Genomic DNA, 6,835 nt, shown 5'->3' with positions numbered 1-6,835 from the left:
ATATATAAATACAAAACGTAAAATTGGCAGCACAACTGCCTGGATTTCCAAATTATCATATTTGCAAAGTGGAATTCTGGGAATTGAAGTCTCAAGCAGGGCAACAAGGTTGGGGAAGACTGAAGTAGTAGCAAAGATTACTGAGGGCCTTTGTTACGCTCTCTAAACCAGTGTTTCTCAACCTTGGCAGCTTGAAGATGTGTGAACTCCCTGAATTCCCCAACCAGCCTTTATTCTGATAAAGTAGAGAAATGGGATATATCAATTACTCCACCCTGAAGTCTCAAGCAGGGCAACAAGGTTGGGGAAGACTGAAGTAGTAGCAAAGATTACTGAGGGCCTTTGTTACGCTCTCTAAACCAGTGTTTCTCAACCTTGGCAGCTTGAAGATGTGTGAACTCCCTGAATTCCCCAACCAGCCTTTATTCTGATAAAGTAGAGAAATGGGATATATCAATTACTCCACCCTGAAGTCTCAAGCAGGGCAACAAGGTTGGGGAAGACTGAAGTAGTAGCAAAGGTTACTGAGGGCCTTTGTTACGCTCTCTAAACCAGTGTTTCTCAACCTTGGCAACCTGAAGATGTGTGAACTCCAACTCCCTGAATTCCCCAGCCAGCGTTTATCCTGATAAAGTAGGGAAAAGGGATACATCAATTACTCCACCCTGAGCTCTTTTGAGAAAATGGATTACAACTACTGTAGCCATCATATCACAATGTTGACTGAGTTATAAACCAGGATCTTAGCTCATTTCAGGAGGAATCCTGGCTGCTCCCCAAGGAGGAATCACTTCCAGTCCGCTGGTAAAAAACAAGCTGAGGATTTTGTAAATGGCTTAAACAGCTGGCAGTTTTAGGCTCCTGTTTTTAACTTGTCAAGATTTGCTTTCTTCACAGAGAATTTGTACCCCCGTGAAGTGTCCTGGGCTACAAAAGCTTTGGGGTTTAAGAACTTCCACCTTGGAGTGCAGAGACTTCTCAGCTCCACGAACGGGGAGAGAGGGCTGGTAGAGAGGCATATGTTTAGCACCCAAGATATTTAAGAAGGTGAAAGACCTTCTAAGCCTGGGAGAACTGGGTGAAAGACATCTTAACATAGGTAAGTTACATCTGGGGGAGTTGCTTGGGGGGCTGAAGCTCTTCTGTAAAAATGGGGCAAGTTGTGGGATACCACTGAATAACCACGAGTGACGTGAATGAAAACGTTTACTTGCTTCACCCTAAAACACCTCTTCTCAATCTCCAAAGTGTTTACTACTTACTGTAGCTTTTAGCTGTTCTTAAAACATGTCCAAGAATCAGTTAAATCCCTGATTAGCTATTTCATCCCATGAGAAACTTAGCAGGTTTTTTTTTAATGCCTGCTCAAAAAGAAGATCCAGCAAATTCAATGTGACTTACTTCCAAACAACACCTTAAGACAGTGTTTCTCAACCTTGGCGACTTGAAGCTGTGTGGACTTCAACTCCCAGAATTCCCCAGCCAGCCTGGCTGGCTGGGGAATTCTGGGAGTTGAAGTCCACACAGCTTCAAGTCGCCAAGGTTGAGAAACACTGCCTTAAGAGAACAATTAACTTTCAAGCACTGCATTCCTTACCTTTACCTGCAAATCTGCAAGAAGAGCGATGCTGATGACGAAAATCAACCACCTTTGGGGCTAATTTCACTGAATAACGTATTTTCCAACGCTTACAACCAAGGAATCTTTTGTTCTCTTTTGAATGTTGTTAATGGTTTCTGATGTGTGTTCAGCTTCTCTAATCAGCAGACCAACGAGACCTCACCCTGTGAAAATGTATTCATTTGGTGCACCCACAGTTTAGTAAGGTATAGACACAGCCATTCAAAACTCCCACATGTGCTTATTTAGAACAGATGTCGGGCGAAGAAAACGCATTGCGCCACAGAGCACACCACGTTTGCAGGATGGCAATCTTTACTTTGTTGTAAGTGAGCTCATCAGGCTATCAAAACCCAAAGGCTAGTAGAATTACTTGGACATTATTTAGGGCTACTATATTTGAGCTTTTGAAAAAGAGCACACTCTGGAGGGCTGCTGGTTTGTGTCCTGCCATGCATAAAATATGTTCATTGATATTTGTTCCTCTACTGTAGTGAAGCTGCAAATAGATCATTGAATCAGTTGTGGTTCCTTTGGCACTCCTATTAGACATAACTGGACCTGAAGCAGAGTTTCAAAATAAAAGTCGCTAAACCAACATTTATGGTATGAATCACAAGTCCTTATGAGTTAAATTTAAGCGTGTCCAAAAGTCAAGAGGATGACCATGATGGTGCGATCAAAGCTCTGTTGGTACACATCAAAAACAAGCAGAACTTTGATTGCATCCTCCTGGTCATCATCTTGACTTTGTTGATCCTTCCCCAAGGATACCCCTGGTTAAACCACAAGTCTCTGTGACTGATGCCTTTGTCATTTAAATCCATATTTCTGTATGAAAACACCAACCTTTGTGAGCTAAACTATTGTTTGTGATATGCAATTGGACAGTGCAGTTTAAACCAGTATTAGTGGTATGAAATCACAAGTCTCTGCAGCTTAATCCCTTGTTTGTGGTATGAAACCAGTGATTGTAGTATGAAATAACAAGTATAACACACACACACACACACACACACTATCTATCTATCTATCTATCTATCTATCTATCTATCTATCTATCTATCTATCTATCTATCTCATCAGATTGGACAACCAGTCAACAATCATTGCTCAGATACTAACCTAGATGGTTTGGTTGCTGGTCTTGTTGGCACTGGAAGACTGGTTAAGTAGCATATAGTTTACCATGGCTCATACAAAATGTGACTGAGAATATTGTGTATTAAGGGTCAAATGAGAATAAATCTCATGTTTAAAATAGCTTTCCCCAATTTGGTCTGTAAAGATTATAACTTACAGAACTGCAGAGCCTGAAGGCTTGAAATATAACAGAGTTGTTGAAGGTGAGTTTATGTGAAATAACCTTGGTATTCTGTATGTAGCTTCTTAGAAGAAAGATAAGTTTTGTATGAGGTTGAATAAATATTGATAGAAGCGTCAACACTTACGTAAATAAACACTGTTACTCATCAGTGAATATGGTAGCACCCAGCATATCTTAGCTGATCTAAGAAAAAGCTAAGAAGCACGGACCGATGGGCATCTCTTCCTAACCGTCATGATGCCAAAATGATGAAATGAGTGTTTTATTTATTTATTTATTTATTTATTTATTTATTAAACCGATTTATATAGCTGCCCATCTCCCCACAGGTGACTCTGAGCCGCACACGGCAAAGCTAAAAATAAATACATTAAAAATATAAAAAGCAAAATAAAACAGAGAGTAAAAGAATGTTAAAAATAAGGGACCCCCCTCACTAATTCCCCCGTCCCCTGCTGGCATAGCCAAGTCTTAAGGGACCTCCGGAAGCTCAACAAGGACGAGGCCAACCTCACCTCAGGGGGCAGAAGATTCCACAGCCCAGGGGCCACAGCAGAAAAGGGCCACCACCCGGGGCCTGCCAAATGCCCTCTCTGCTGGATCTGGTAGGACGGGCAGATGAAACTGGGGAGAGGCGTTTTGCTACATAGCTTAAAAAATGTGACTGAAGATGCTTCCTAAAGATCAAGTTCCACCCATATAATCCTTGCTTATTTTTTGTATTTCTCCATATGATTGTTTGTGTCTTTTGCTGGCTTTTGGGAAGGAGAAGGAGAAGGAGAAGGAGAAGGAGAAGGAGAAGGAGAAGGAGAAGGAGGGGAAGGGGAAGGGGAAGGGGAAGGGGAAGGGGAAGGGGAAGGGGAAGGGGAAGGGGAAGGGGAAGAGTTTTGACATCCTGACATAAGCTCTGCCTTCTGGATTTGCACTGCAGTGTAGTCTGCAGGTACGTAAGGAGCAGACGTTGCATCACAACATTGGGCCATATGTTTTGCCACTTGCCTCCCACCTCACCCTCCTCTTGCAGATGCCAGTGGTAGGTCCTAGTTAGTGCTCGGATGGGAGACTACCAGGAAATCCAGGGTCAATAAGCAAATCTGGAAAGTCAAACAAAACCATCCTGAAATAAAGCAATAGTTACTGTTTCTGTAATCTGCCAAAAGAACCGTATGGATATGCCCATTTAGGCCCCTGGAAATGAGCTGGACCAGGATAATTCATTCATAATGTTTAGTCACCTCCATCAACCTTAAAAATTAAAAAGGGGGGTCCTCAGCTCATCTTTATTATTTACCTGTCAATGAAAACGTGTTCTTTTTTCTCAAACAGAAAAGAGGGGATTAAAACTGTTGGACTTTTTGCATGAAACGAAAAAAAATGAAATTATGATGCATAGATTTGTTGATTAGACATAATTATACTGGACAACAGAAAAAATGAAAGTGATGTTGTAAACGTAGAGTAAGAGTCTAGTGTAAATTGTTACTGAGGTCTGTTGTGAGGAAAGTCAGAAGTCATTCTTTTCTGTACTTTTTCTTTCTTTTTGCACTTTTGACTTTGCTCTTCCTTTTCTTCTTCAATCTTTTTTTCCTTTTTCCTTCTTTCTCTTTGATATTCGTTTTTGCTAGTTTGTATTGTTCTTATCTTAAAATCTAATAAACTGATTCGAAAAAAGAAAAGGATGGGTTTTTTTAAAAAAATCAGCCAGTATCGGTGAGTCAGCCGTACGCTACGTCTGCGCAAGGCCGAGATCGTGCCAGTGGTGTTTTTGAAGCCTTATCCAGCAATGCAGAAATGGTGTGTTGTGTTGCTCCTCGCAAGAAAAAAGAGGGTGGAATTCACAGGGCAATTTGCCTAAAGCAAACTCTCTTGTTCATGAAGCCTTTTAAAGTATGGCAGCTGTCTCTGCAGTTCCCCTGCCACAGAGTTGAGCTACGGTGCCTATTTTTATATTCTCCTCCTGGGTTCCCATCCTAAAAAACTTTGCTAAATAAGTTATGCCTATTTCTGCATTTTAAGAGCAAGAGTTTTGGGTGGAACAAAAGGTACGCGGGTCAATAGGTAAAGAAATATTATGAGTTCTTAAATGTAGTGCGTATTAAAACTGTCCTTCTTGCTACACACACACACACACACACACACACACAATATTATGTTTTTTTTTAAGCAGTCTGAAGATGAGGAGAAGCATTTTGATTTTGCTGGCTAGACTTGTACAACATTCAGAGGTACCAATTAGCCAACTTCATTTTATCTTAGTGTGTTTTTGAAAAGCTGATCTGAGGGTCTTGCAAACCTAGATAATTGGACTGAGTAAACTGTGGTTAAGCAAGCTGTTGACTAGCATGTTATACAAGCAGAACCACACTCAAGAGGTAATCCCTGCACATGTGTTATGCCATGATTTGTGACCCTAGTTTATTGACTAAAGCATCACTGGGTGGGTTCATATAGCCCGCTCCCAGAATAACTCTTGCGGTTGCAAAGTTTATAGTAGAGTTTGTGGTTGTTGACAGCAAAGTAGGCTATACCTGACTACAGGCCTTGTTATCATGTACAGTATGTCATATTGTACTTTGAATGACATACTGGCTTTTTAAATGAAACAATTGAGGGAATCCCTTTTTAAACATTTATTTATTTATCCTTACTTACCGGGCAGGGGAGATACCATGATCATGAAGGTGGTTTTCCCACCTCATCCATTGCACCCCAAGTGTGCTGACCCCTGCAATTCCTCAGATGAGATAATATCAGAATTGCTCTCAGTGGCAGGCTCCTGGTTATAATTTCATCCCCCAAGGTCTCAATTCACACCCAAAGCAGGACTGCACCTTCATCTAGTAAGCCTCTTCCCGTGGTGCAGGCTTTAGTGCCAGGCAAATGGACCTTTTCTGATAGGATCCGTTTCCGACATCAGAACGCTTTCCAATGTATTGGTCATATTGTTCACAGGTAGTTATTCAAATCCACAGGAGAAACGTCTTTCAACTTTGCATAGAACGTAATTGGGAGCATAAAAGCAGAAGAGACTGTCAACGCTTTCAGGTCAACCTTGCTATGCACTTGCCCTTGTCAATTTAAGATGCATGTTCCCAAGCAAGAGTGACAGGCAGCTTATGTCACAAAAACACTGTATGAAATACAAATGAGTCATGGCACTGAAATCATTCCAAGGTTACCAGTTTGTACAGTAATAGATGATTTGGGAATTTTGTCTTTCTCCAGCAGTGACATTGGTGATCTAATTCTGACATGACAACATTTGAAGAGTCACTGCAGTTTTACCCTTGATAGTATATTACTGTTACCAAAAGTTGTGATTAACAGTCCTGGATTGATTGATTTTTTCCCCTATCCTATCACAAAGAGAATTAAAGTAAAACAGGAGAGTTTGCTTCATTAACCAGCTTTGTCAGCCAACCTTGTTTTGAAATGTATATACATTTTAAACTGTCTATGCACATTTTAATTGTAACAGAGAGGGTGCCAACCTCACCAGCATGTTGTTTCATAGCTTAGACTTTGATATGCTAAAAACAGAATTAGTTGTTGATGTTAAATGTATCTGATGGAACTACGAAAGGTGCCTTGTGGATTATATTAGAACGCACGCATAGGGGAGTAAGTATTCCTACAATAAATGTGAGCCAAAGTTTATACCCCTTTATGCACCATAGTGAGCCTGTGGAAGTGGGTGTAGGAAGCAGTTGGTAACCTGTGCAACTGGCATCTCTTGAAATCACAATTTATTACCCATTCTGCCACACTCTGGGCCAGTGGCAACTTCCAGAGTACATTCAAAGGCCACCCCATTGCAATATTCCAAATTTGGGTTATCAGATGGTGCCTGGAAGTATCCCCCAAACACGTCTAAATGGCAGAGCAGA

Source organism: Python bivittatus, unplaced genomic scaffold (genome assembly GCF_059951505.1).
Source record: "Python bivittatus isolate LINGU-HERP-01145 unplaced genomic scaffold, Pbiv_v1 ctg000210_np1212, whole genome shotgun sequence".
In the NCBI taxonomy this organism is placed as follows: Eukaryota; Metazoa; Chordata; class Lepidosauria; order Squamata; family Pythonidae; genus Python; species Python bivittatus.
Note: the sequence above shows the minus strand (reverse complement) of the source record.